Here is a 12390-nt window from a genome sequence, read left to right as displayed (position 1 = left end):
GATAAGAAGTTTGCCCTTTTAGACTCGGCATCCTAAGACCATCTGGGCGACAGATTTTGATGTTTACAGAGTGATGGAGAGGAGAGGTGGGTCTACCTGGATCTGGTTTGTGACACAGAGGCCTGTGCTCTTTCCTGGCCACGTGGCTGTCCCTCCTCCACCAGGATGGTCAAGAGGGCCTGCCCCAGCAGCCGGGGTGTGTGTGTGTGTGTGTGTCAGGATCCGGCTCTCCCCATCTGGAGGTCCCCCTCGCTCACAAGGCACATCAGGGCGGCTGCCCTTTTCTGTCCTCCCTCCTCCTCCCCGGGGTGCAAAGAGGAAGGGCATACACACACACACACACACACCCTCGGCCCCTGGTTCTGGAGGGGTTAAGCTTTCAGCCGTGGCAGCTGCGCCTTCCAGGCAAGCTGTGTGCCAAGCCTCATCCCAGGGATAGGATGCGATGGGGTGGGTGGGTGGCAGGAGAGGGGAGGCCAGGTCCCTTCCAGCCGGCCAGATCGGAGAGAAAGAGAGAGGGGGAGAGGACGTGGCATTTCCGTGGCACAAACCCCAAACCTTTAGAGGCCTGGAGGGGGGAAAGGAAGGAGCAGAAGAGGGAGGACGGTGGGAGAACCCCCCCAGAGCAGAGATCAGCCGGGATCCCCGGGGGGGTGGCTGCTGAAGGGGTGGCGGTGTGGGGGGGGGGCTCTAGCGATAGATGTTGGCATCATTAGAAAGAGACATCACATTGTTCTTAGATTAAGGATTAACCCCCCACTTCCTCAAGCTGGTTGTTCTATCTCTCTCTCTCTTTCTCTCTTTAAAAAAAAGGGGGGGGGGGCTTTGCCTTCCCTCCGGAAGGACACAGGAGCTTGTCTCTAACAGCCTGGGAAGAAAGCCAACATGGTGAAATGCAGACGCCTCTTCTCCTGCCGTCACCTTGGCCTTTCCCCTGGAGACGGGATACATGAGCTGCCTGTGCAAATAACTTCCCCCAAACCCCCCCCATCACAACCAACCAACCAACCAACAACACACACACACACACCTCTGCCACCACCACCACCACCACCCTCTCCAGGAAGGAATACCTGAGTTCCCTGCACCGCATTTGTCATTCACAAAGCCGGGGTCGCTTCTGGGCTGCAAAGTAAAACAATACCTATCTAACCACCGAGGATGCCACCAGCCCTTCCTGCAAAAGAGGGACAAGAAAATTAGGAAGAGGCGGGAAAAGGGCATAAAATAAAAGGAAGCAATAGCCATCGGAGGTCTGGGATGCTGTGCTAAGCAGGAGATGGATGAGGAAGGGGCTACGGGGGGGGGATAACATGGAGGAGTTAAGGCCAGATGTTTCTTGAGCGCTGGTCAAACAAGGATTCTGTTTGCAAACAAACCTGTGACTCTTGACACACTATACATTCCACACCCCGTCTATTCTAAATGGCAGCTAGATTCATGGCAGGCACAGTAGGAGGAACTCCAGAAGACGCGGGGCTTTCGACAGAGAAAAAAAATCGGGAGGAATCCTGCTTAGCGGTTTAGGTCTCTGCCTGCGGAGCCAGAGGTTGGGGGTTCAATTCCCCCACGGTGCCCCTTGGACAGGGCCACTGACATGATGCTCCATAAGGTCCTTCCTTTCCAGGGTGCTAAGATTATTGTATACATGGGTTGGAGGGGACGTGGTCCAAGGGTTGGAAGAGCAAAATGAGGGGGAGCAGTAAGGGTGTTGCCAACATTCATTTTTGAGAAATGAGAGGGAGAGGCGGGTTGGGACATGGCATGGCAGAAGACTTGTGAACTGGGTCAAGTATATTTGGCTGCAAGTCCCACACCAGGATGCAACCGAAGAAGCTGGTGTTATTTCTCATTCCCATTATGTGGAAATGAGGACCTGGATGGGACGGAGCAAGGCAAAATAAAACGAGATCCAATCTGGACAGGTATGCATCCTCGGTTGCAGGATCCAGCCTGTTCCGGGAAGGGGTTTGCACTTCCCTTAGATCAGGTTTTTTTTTTTTTAAGCTGGGTGATACTGGGCATGATCCAGCATTGTCATCAGAGGTGTTCCAGGTGTCCCAGTGGTTCAGGCCACCTTCTGTTGGTTTCAATCAATCTGTAAGGTACCCTGGCCGCAGTTACCCACACTCTCACCATCAGCCTATTGCAAGGTATGGTATGTAGGACTGCATTTCAACATGGCCTGGAAACAAGGCTCATAAAACAACCAACTACAGTGGTGCCTCGCTTAACGGGCCCTCCGTTTAGCGACGAAACTGCATACTGACAATGTTTTTGCGATCGCTTTGCGATGTTCCCTATGGGGAAAAATTGCTTTGCGATGATCGGTACCATGTTTCACTTACCGATCATCGCAAAATGATGATTTTTTAACAGCTGATCGGCGGTTCCAAAATGACCACCGGGTAAAAATATGGCCGTCTGCTGTGTTGCCTCGCTTTAGAGGCACCGAAAATGGCCGCCACAATGGAGGATTTTCGCTTAAGGTTAGTTTTCAAGCCCATAGGAACACATTAAATAGATTTTAATGCATTTCTATGGGCTTTTTAAGATCACTTAGCAATGTTTTCGGTTAGCAGCAATTTTTGCTGCACTGTATAACTAAGCTTTTCAACATAGGACGGTTTTAAAATTTAATGCCTGTAAGTGCTTGGAACCGGGATGACCAGAACATTTGCCATCTATATAGATTTGATATCCAGTGTTGTGGACAGTGATGGGCTAGGACCCAGGAGACCTCGGTTTAAATTCACACTCAGCCGAGGAAACTTACTGGGGAAGTGGAACTCATAAAACCACTCCTTATTAAAAAAAATCTCGCTGATCTTTTTTTTAAAAACCCTATTAGGGTGGCAGAAAGACAGACAAGTGGGTCCTAGATCGAATCAAGCCTGAACTATCTCTGGAAGCAAAACATACTGAAGCTGAGGCTGTCCTATTTTGAGCACATCTTGAGAAGGCAGCAGGAAAAGAGGAAGACCCCGAATACAAGATGGACTGACTCCCTAAGGAAGCCACGGTCTTGAGTTTGCAGAAGGTGAGCAGGGTGGTTGAGGACGGGACAAAATGACAACCAAGCAACATATTGGTTCTGACTTGATGGCCCATAAACAGGCCCAAAGATAGATCTATCCAAAACTCCAAATCTACTCCAGGAAACCCTACCTCTCTATATGTACAGTCACCAAGTTAGGTGAGGCAGCTGACTTTGTACAGTTAGGACCTTGTCCATATTCAGAGTGCTCAGTTCCCTCTTCGGGAGCAAGTAAAGACCTTTAATTCATCAAGTCTTTATAAATGACTTGGGGAAAAAATAAATTCGACCCTCAACAGTTGAACTGTGTTTGTGCATCCATCTGAGCAGCAAATTGGGTTTTGATTTCCTCTGTTAGAAAAATGATTTTTTTAAAAAAATGTGATACATAGCGTTGCCTGTTTTGCAAAAAAAAATATGATTGAATATATCTTAATACTGAATTTTATTTGTTGTTTTGCAAAGTGCTCAGACAGGTTTAGCAAAGGAAAAGGGGGTAGGAAACACACACAAAAAAACTAAGAAAACTAGCTGAATCAAGGAAGACAGTAGCCCAAAGCGCTCAGCCTAAGAGTAGAAAAAAATGGCTTTCTAGTGTGAAATTACACCAAGGAATTAGAGTTACGACTTTTTTTTTTACCCAGGGAAAAATCCGAACACAAGGAGCAGGCAGGGGAAAAAAAAAGTCTGTGGCTGTTCATGCAAACAAAGCCGTGAACTACCGTACGACTTATTCAGAAGCGAGGCACCTTGATCATGCATGCTCACATGTGCGGGAAAACACACCGGATTGTAAACAGCCTGGACGTTTTATTCTTTTCTCTTTAGCAAGAGATGCTTTCCCGCAGTGTGTGGATAAAGTGAATCAGAGAGACGGCACTGACAGAAGGCAAGAAAGAACGATGATGAAGCCGGAGTGTTTTCCTCTCCTTTCCTCTGTGGGCCTCTGGAGCTACTCACAACCTCTCATATTTCTTCTTGTTTTGGTGCCACCAGAAAAGTCGGAAGCCGGGGCCGAACGGAAGATAGAATCACCAGGTGATTCGCTGCTGATCACCCAGAATTTTTCAAACATCCAATCTTTGAACCATAAACTAAGGTGGTGTCTGTGTGGGTCTTGAATTCGCCTACTGAAACAGAGATGGTTTGAGGCAGCAGGAGGGGAGAGCCGTGGCAGGAATGGATTTGTGCGTGCAAGGAGCTGTAAGCTCAGTTCACCTACTGAAACCATTTCCTGCGCTGGGCACGTGTTCAGGGCACCCCGATCCTCCGTCCCGCATTGCATTTCTGCTTCCACCATTTTTGCCTGGCTCTTCAGCCACAGTTGGAGCAGAGGAATCTGGCTTGAAAAGGTACCACACAACGCAGTCATGTCAGGCCTCCGGGCTTGAAATCGGCCCATCTCTCCTCGGCAGGAGAGTCACAGCAAGGATGCAGACACTCATTGGAGAGAAGAGGCTGATGCCTCAAGGAGAGGATTAGAGAAGGTGGGACCTAGGCGAAGTCGCCAAATCTCCCCAGGCTCTTGTTCCTTCCAAGAGGAGAGAGGCTGAGTAAAGGCCACAAGCATTCATGTCTATAAATCGGCTGAGAATTACAGTGGTGCCTCGCTAGACAGTTACCCTGCATGACAGTTTTTTCGCTAGACATTGGCTTTTTGCAGTCACTATAGCAATTCGCAAAACAGTGATTCCTATGGGGGAATTTTGCTGGACAATGTTTGGTCCCTGCTTCGCAAACCGATTTTCGCTAGACAACAATTTTGACAGCTCCCTCCGCGCTTGCAAACAGGTGTTTTCGGGACCTAAGCTTTGCAAGACAGCAATTTAAACAGCTGATCGGCGGTTCGCAAAGCGGCTTTCCTACGGCCGATCTTCGCTAGACAACGACAATTCTTCCCCATTGGAACGCATTAAACAGGTTTCAATGCATTCCAATGGGGAAATGCTTTTTGCTAGACAATGATTTCGCTAAACAGTGATTTCAGTGGAATGGATTATCATCGTCTAGCAAGGCTATCCACTTCTTTCTTTCTTTCTTTCTTTCTTTCTTTCTTTCTTTCTTTCTTTCTCTCTCTCTCTCTCTCTCTCTCTCTCTCTCTCTCTCTTTCTTTCTTTCTTTCTTTCTTTCTTTTGCAAGATGCTGCTATAGGAAGAGCTGCTGGCAGACCACATTTTTTAAAAAAATGGGGGTAGAGGAGAAACCAGGGGTGGTATTTGGGGGGGGGGATGCTGGCTTGGGTTCTCATTCCATTTTAACTCCCCTTCCAGCCTCCAGGATGTTTTTTCCTCCAGAGGTAGGTGACACTGGGTCTCCAGCCCACAACCTGAGGTCAGGATCATATGACTCAGTGAAAAAGCAAGCCACCGCCTCCCGTCATGCAACGGGGGAGGCCAGTCAGCAACAAATGGGCCCGAGGCGAGTCTGTACCACCTCCTGGCTTAATGCATGGGTTCCTGCCACCCCACTCCATCCCTTCTTTTTAGCTGCAAGGGGGGGGGGGTCGGACTTTTCCCTTTCCCTGCACATGGTCGGAAGGAAAAGAAGCTGAAGCACAAGCGCCCTCTGGCGCCTGATGGCCTTCGCTTGCTTGGAGACACACACCACACTGTTTACATGTCTCCCACTTACCGTAAACTCATTTATATTGTCACATTTGCCCTGCCTAGAGAGAACCTAGGGCAGGAAAAGGAAACTATAAGGCAGGCTTCTGTCTACATGGGGGGGGGGGTAGGTGACCATCAAGTTGGCCGATCCTTTTGTTTTCTTTGGGGATAAGCATTTTGGGGAGGGGTTGGGTTGCAGAAGGGGTAGCCCTGATAGTCTAACCAAACGTTAGAGGTAAAAACAAAATAAAACTTAAAAATAAAAAGACAAATTTAAAAAAGGACAAAAATGTAGTGGCACTTTAAAGTCTAACTTTGTCAGACTTAACAGAAAGAGATCGTTCTGGGTTTTAGTTTGGATTTCTTTTTTTTTCTTCGTTTGGATTTAGTTTGGGGTTTTGCGTTTGGATTTGAGCTCTTTAGCACTGCTGAAGCCTTCTTTGGCCGCAATCCAGTACATGTGGAATTAAGATGGTAGTTTCACAAACCGCTTCATATAGTGCTCTTGCATGCACACACACACACGTCCACTCGCCCCCCCCCTCCCCAAGGCAAGATTCAGAACTTATTTACTCAAAAAGAGCATCTGTGCAACTAAGGGTGCATTAACTGGCAGCTGCCTGCTTGCTTTTTTCCCTTTTCAGTTGTAAAATCTAAAATGAAATGTTGTTCCTTGGAGAAAGGGATGGTCATCCACAAAAGCTTCCCACGCAAATTATTAGCCTTAGATCACTTACCACAATGCTTTTGATGTTGCTTTCACAACAGAGTTCATGGCGAACTCTGAAATTGCGCCCAGTATACTTACAGGACATTTCCTAAAATATCCCTTATTTATTCATTTCCTGAGTCCTGCATTGCAGGAGGGAGATGAATGAACTAGCATAATTAGTGAAAACCAGATTACATTTCTATTTCCACTTGAGGGTGGATTTTCAGGAAACATTTTCTAGCTTTAAAACAGGGTGGTGGCAAAGGGAAATAGCCTTCAGAAATGGTTGTGGTGGGCTTTTCGGGCTCTTTGGCCGTGTTCTGGAGGTTGTTCTTTCTGACGTTTCACTGGTCTCCGTGTCCGGCAGTTTCAGAGGACAGAAGTAGCACTCTGTGTTTCAACCTTCAGAAATTTCAATAGTGTTTTAAGCCACTTTAAGGACAGGCGGATAATGCATATGCCGTCTAGGAAACTGAACAAAGGAAGGACATCCATGCCAGAAGGGAATGACGAACGCAACCGTAGTGAGCCAGACACCTCTGGATCAATCTGCCACAAACTCATCCTGTGGCCTTTCATGTTGTTACAGCTCCAGCCGGCCATCGGTACTAATGCTTCCAACCTACCTTGCAGGGCTGTTGTGAGGTTTGCTGAGGATTCTAGGTGCTTTCAAGTCAAACCTGACTTGCAGCAGCCGTAATTCAATATTTTTAAGGTAGGTGAGGTAATTAACGAGTTATTTTGCCACTTCCACACACCCCCATGAGTTTTCATGGCATAGTCTGGAAATTAAACCCTGTTCACCACGCTAGGTATCCCTTGGCATGGATCAGCCTCTTAGCTGATCCTCACAATACGTTCTCTTTTTCCTCTCTCTCTTGCTCTTGTTGTTGCTGATGATTTTTCTCTCCCCAGTACTGCTTCAGCCTTTTCTGAAGCTCTCAATGTCTCTTTCCCTTGAAATTTTGGAAGAGTTGAAGAGACAGACACCCGTGCAAATGACGCCTGGGGTGGGCGGAATGAATATCATGCAATCTCGAAGTTGGAAGGGGCTTATAAGGTCATCGAGTCCAATCCTCTGCTCAAGGCAGGAATACAAATCAAAGGGCATCATCTGCCAAGTGATTGTCTAATACTGTATTTTTCCATGTATAAGACTTTACTTTTGTCTAAAATCTTTAGACTAAAAATTGAGGGTCGTCTTATACACGGAAGTAAGCTAAGGAGAACAAAAACAAGTGGAGGGGAAAGCAGGGATCAAAGCAATCCTGCAGTGCTTTGATCCCTTTCCCCCTGCACTTGCTAAGCCCACTTAGATTTCTTAATTTTGGGTTATAAAATTGGGGGGGGGGCGTCTTATACACAGAAAAATAAAGTAATTATCCAAGGCCTGCTTCCAGCTTTGGTGCTCCTGGTTAGGGAAGAGCTGGCATCCAGTGGCCCAAAGTGGTACTGCAGACATCAGACGGAGAGGAATCAACTAAACATTGGCCATGGTCACACAAGGGAAACGTTCTGTAGTTCTTCCGCTACTTTCCATACCTCTGTTGTATTGGATTGCAGTTACTTGATATATATATACAGTATACCAATATGAACATCCCAAGCAACTTTTATCAGTAGTGGTCTATTTCCTCCTATTTGAATCGATATGGCCAGCTACACAACACTGCTGGTTTATCTTCTCTCTATTCTCAACGGTCCTTTTATGCCCCCAATTAAAAAAAAAAAAGAACTTTATCGATATATTGATATAAGACTAAGGGGTCTTCTGTTTTGAAAAGTGCCCTCCGTTGCACTGGTTGATCCTACAGAAATGCATTGCATTACAATAGACACTGGACCACCTTATGTATTTCCACTGGACATTGAAACATGGAACTCAAGCCACAGTGGTTTCATCTATCTAAAAACCTAGGCATAAATTCACCCAATTATCAATTTACAGGGCCACGAATACAAAAAAAAAAGCACACTCAGCAGTAAGGGTGGCAGGCTTTGTGTACACATTAAGTTAGGAAGGCAGTTAAAGAAGGGGTGAGTAATTTTCTTTCCATGCGGCCAATGATGACGGCCACCCGTGGCTCAATGTGTTGTTAATATGGATTTTTTTAAAAAAATCCTGGCTGTATTGTACTTTTAGCAATGTATTGATGTACCGGAACAGGACAGGAAAAATAATAACATGCCAACTGCTGTAACGGTAGCAACTTTACAGCCCTTGCCTCAGAAAAGAAGCGGGTCGGGTGGCGCACGTAGGCAAATCTGGTAAGGAATAAATACACTGGTACAACGGAAATATGCAATAGCACAAGCCTTTCTGGGAGAGGAAAATAAATCATATTCCCCCCATCAGCTTTCTTTATTGTCCAGCTTTCACACCCATACATGGTGACTGGAAGTACAAAAATGCAGTGACACATCCTTACATTATGACCTTTTCTGATTCGTTAATTGCTGCCCTTCCTAGTCTCAGTCTTCTGATTTCTTGGTCTCCATTTGGATTGATTACTAAGACAAGGTATGCAAAATCTTTCACTGTTTCAGTTTCTTCATTGTCAGCATTAAAGTAGTGTAGTTCGTCTGTAGTCCTGATTTTTGTCTTCTTAATATTCAACTGTATTCCTGCTTTGCCACTTTCTTTTTTTCATTTTCAGTAAAAGTAATTTTTCTTTTTTTTCTGCCAGCAAAGTGATATCATCTGCACATCTTAAACTGTTGATGTTTCATCCATCAGTTTTCACTCCTTCATCTGAATCCAGTCCTACTTTCCGTATTATATATTCTACATATAGCTTGAAATGCGATAAAATGCACTGTTGTTTGACATATTTGGCTACAGGAAATTATTCTGCCTCTCCATATTCTGTTCTAATAGCAGCTTCTTGCCCACAATACAGGTTCTGCATCAGGACAATCAAGTGCACACCCATTTATTTCAGAATAATCCGTAGTTTCTTGTGATCCACACAGTCAAAGGCTTTGCTGTAGTTTATAAAGCATAGACTGATATTTTTCAGAAATTCTTTGCTGTTCTTCAGTAGTCAGCAGATATTTGCTGTATGACCTTCCTTTTTAGAATCCAGCTTGAACATCAGGTATTTTTCATTCCATATAAAGTAAAGTCCTTTGTTGCAACATCTTGAGCATCATTTTGGGAAAATTGAGCACTGGCCCTATAGTTATTGCACTCCTTGGTACTGTATCTTCTTTCTTGGGGATTGGAATGCATATTGAACGTTTCCACTCTGTGGCTGTTGATTTGTTTTCCATATTTGCTGGCATATTCTTGTTAGGATTTTGACCGGCTCTGTCTCTGTGGCCATAATAAACGGGCAAAACAAATAATGAAAGCATTATTAAGGAAGCCAAAACCAACACAAAGCCCCCCCAATGCATTTCCTTGCTCTAAAAACATTTAGCCGTCTCACCAGCAGTAAAACTAATGTAGCTTAAGCATAGCATGTAGACCGCAGCCTCGGGCAAAGAAGCCATTCCCTCTAGCTACAGACGTAGGAAGAACCATCTATAGGGACCGCCTAAGGAAGGAGGTTGAAAATAAAGATTCAAAGCTTTTCCTTCTTCGTGCTTCAAAGCAAAAGCTTCTCATCACCAGCTACACTCTCCAGGATAAATTTTTTTGATGATGAAAAAGCAAATGTTACACAGAGAATTGTACCGTAGCCCCCTCCCACACCACGTATTGGTCTCTTCTTTTCTTTTTCTTGCACTTCCCAACCCCAATATTCCGCTCACATTCGGCAAAACTTTCTACAGCAACATTGGCTGGCTGGAGGTCAAACCCGGGTTGCTCAGAATCTTTCTTCTCGGACGTGACAAAGAGTCCAGCTTGCCTCCGGAATCTGCAGAGGACAGACGTCCTTAAGCAGCGGGAGGCCTGACCTTTGCAGTCCATATGGAAAATTAGCCTTGTCCTATTAGTACTTTAAAAAATTCTAGGTTGCTGAAGATGGGGCGCCATAGAATCATAGACTAGTGGAGCCGGAAGCAGTCTGTAAGGTCATGGATCCTGACCCTCCTCTGTATGACAGTCTTTCAAGTATTTAAAAAGTTCTATTCCCTCTCCCCTTAGTCTTCTTTTCTCAAGGCTAAACATGCCCAGTTTTCCCGATCAGCCTTGTTGCCCATTCTCTGAACTTGTTCTAGTTTGTCAACATCTTTCTCAAAGTGTGCTGTCCAGAACTGAACACAGATGGGGTCCAACAAGTGCCGAATAGAGGGGAACTAACACCTTGTGGGATGTGGAGATTAAATGCCTGTTGATGCATCCTAAAATAGCATTTGCCTTTTGTGCAGCCGCATCACATCATTGGCTCACATTCAGCGTGTGATCTACAATTCAACAGTATCTTGTCTGTACTTCCAGGGTGTTCCCACTTAAAAAAGATGGGCATAATCTGGAAGGCTCGCCTTTTCCCAGAAAAGCCACCTGGAGGCTATTATTGTGACTATAAAAAAGGACACACACGCTCCTTTTCTTAAATTTAGAAGAAATGGAAGACCATATCAAGATGTTGTACCACTAGAGGGCGCTAGAGACAACCGTGACAAGGTTGGGTCTGGGTCTGGCTTTGACCCTATAATAATAGTGAGATGTTTTGTTGCAGCGTGTTGAATTTTTGATTAAATTCATTTGGCTGCACAGCAGAAGTGCAGGAATGTAGAGAGCAGAATAGCTTCAAGATCTCCAGAATAGGCCACCCCGTTTCTCATCAACTGGCACTTACAGTATCAATAATTCACTCTGAGACACTAATAGGAGGAAGAATAAAATCCATTTTCTTTACTTACAGTTTTCAATAGATCAAAGAGAAAAATGACAAACGTGACTGCTTTCAACAACAGACTATAAGAGAGGGGAAAGGACACAGAGCAGAGAGGCGGGACTCTCTTTGAATTCAGAGGCAGGGAAGAAACAATTGGTTAGTGCTGTTTAGACTGACAGTCACCCAAGCTCAGAAAGCTCCCTCCCAGCCACACCTTTCTTTCGGCAGCATGCAAGATTGCAAAAACTCCAACACATCCCAAGATATGTGTATGAGAAAAATATTTTTGAAAGTGGAGGGAAATTATCTGACGTCATCCCCAAGAAAGTGCAAACAATTCCAAAACTAAATATGAGTTTAAATGAAAATAAACAATTTTTAATTCTGAAACTGGAAAATGAATCCTTAACTGGGCAAATATAGCAAACTTCAGTTTTTTGGAGTAATGAATAAATGAAAGAGAAAGGGAGGTTGTAACAAAGGGACCTGAAACTGGAAGGGGCCATGCAGATATCTGGTTCAGCTCCCTGAAAAAGGTAGGAAATCTATCCTTTGGCAGTAAAGACAGAGAAAAAGTGGTTCTAGAAACATTTCTAGTCAGGTATTCTGTTTCCTAAAAGAGTCATCCTATAAGCAGCACGTGAAGACAAAGGTCTTCTACTCTGTTTGTTCCTCTTTGGTATTAAAAGGTAGACTGCTCTTGACTATGGAAGTTCCCTTTAACCCTTTAGGGTTAATTCCTACCTATGGTTTTATCCTTCATGAATGTGTTGTATCCAGTTGTTTTTTTTTGAAAGCCAGCATATCTAGTGGGTATCGGCACATATATAACAGTGAAATTCATAACTTTGAATGGTTCTGTAGTCAGTGAGCGACAGCGGTGGTGTAGCTGGCAAAGAGCTTAACTAGGACTCAGGAGATCTGGATTCGAATTCCCCCCTTGATCATGATACGCATGGACGGACTTTGGACCAATCCCCCTGGCCTCTGCCTGATTGAGCTACCTCACTGGGTTGTTGTGAGGAAAAAGAAAGCTGCCTAGCCACCCTGAGCTCACTGGACAAAAGGTGAGCTAAAACCATAATAAATGAAATTAAACTTAAAATCTGTTGTCTTTGCATTGTGAAACTGTCATGCGAAATAGCTCAGACTCAAATATTAGTAAGATTTTATGCAAGGAATTCAGTTTTAACCCCATGGGTGGACCAGACTGCCTTTTAGTGTTCCCTTCTCAGGAAGTACAGAAAT

This window comes from Pogona vitticeps, chromosome 15 (genome assembly GCF_051106095.1).
Source record: "Pogona vitticeps strain Pit_001003342236 chromosome 15, PviZW2.1, whole genome shotgun sequence".
Taxonomy (NCBI): domain Eukaryota; kingdom Metazoa; phylum Chordata; class Lepidosauria; order Squamata; family Agamidae; genus Pogona; species Pogona vitticeps.
The sequence above is the reverse complement of the archived record's forward strand: the minus strand, read 5'-3'. Positions refer to the sequence as shown.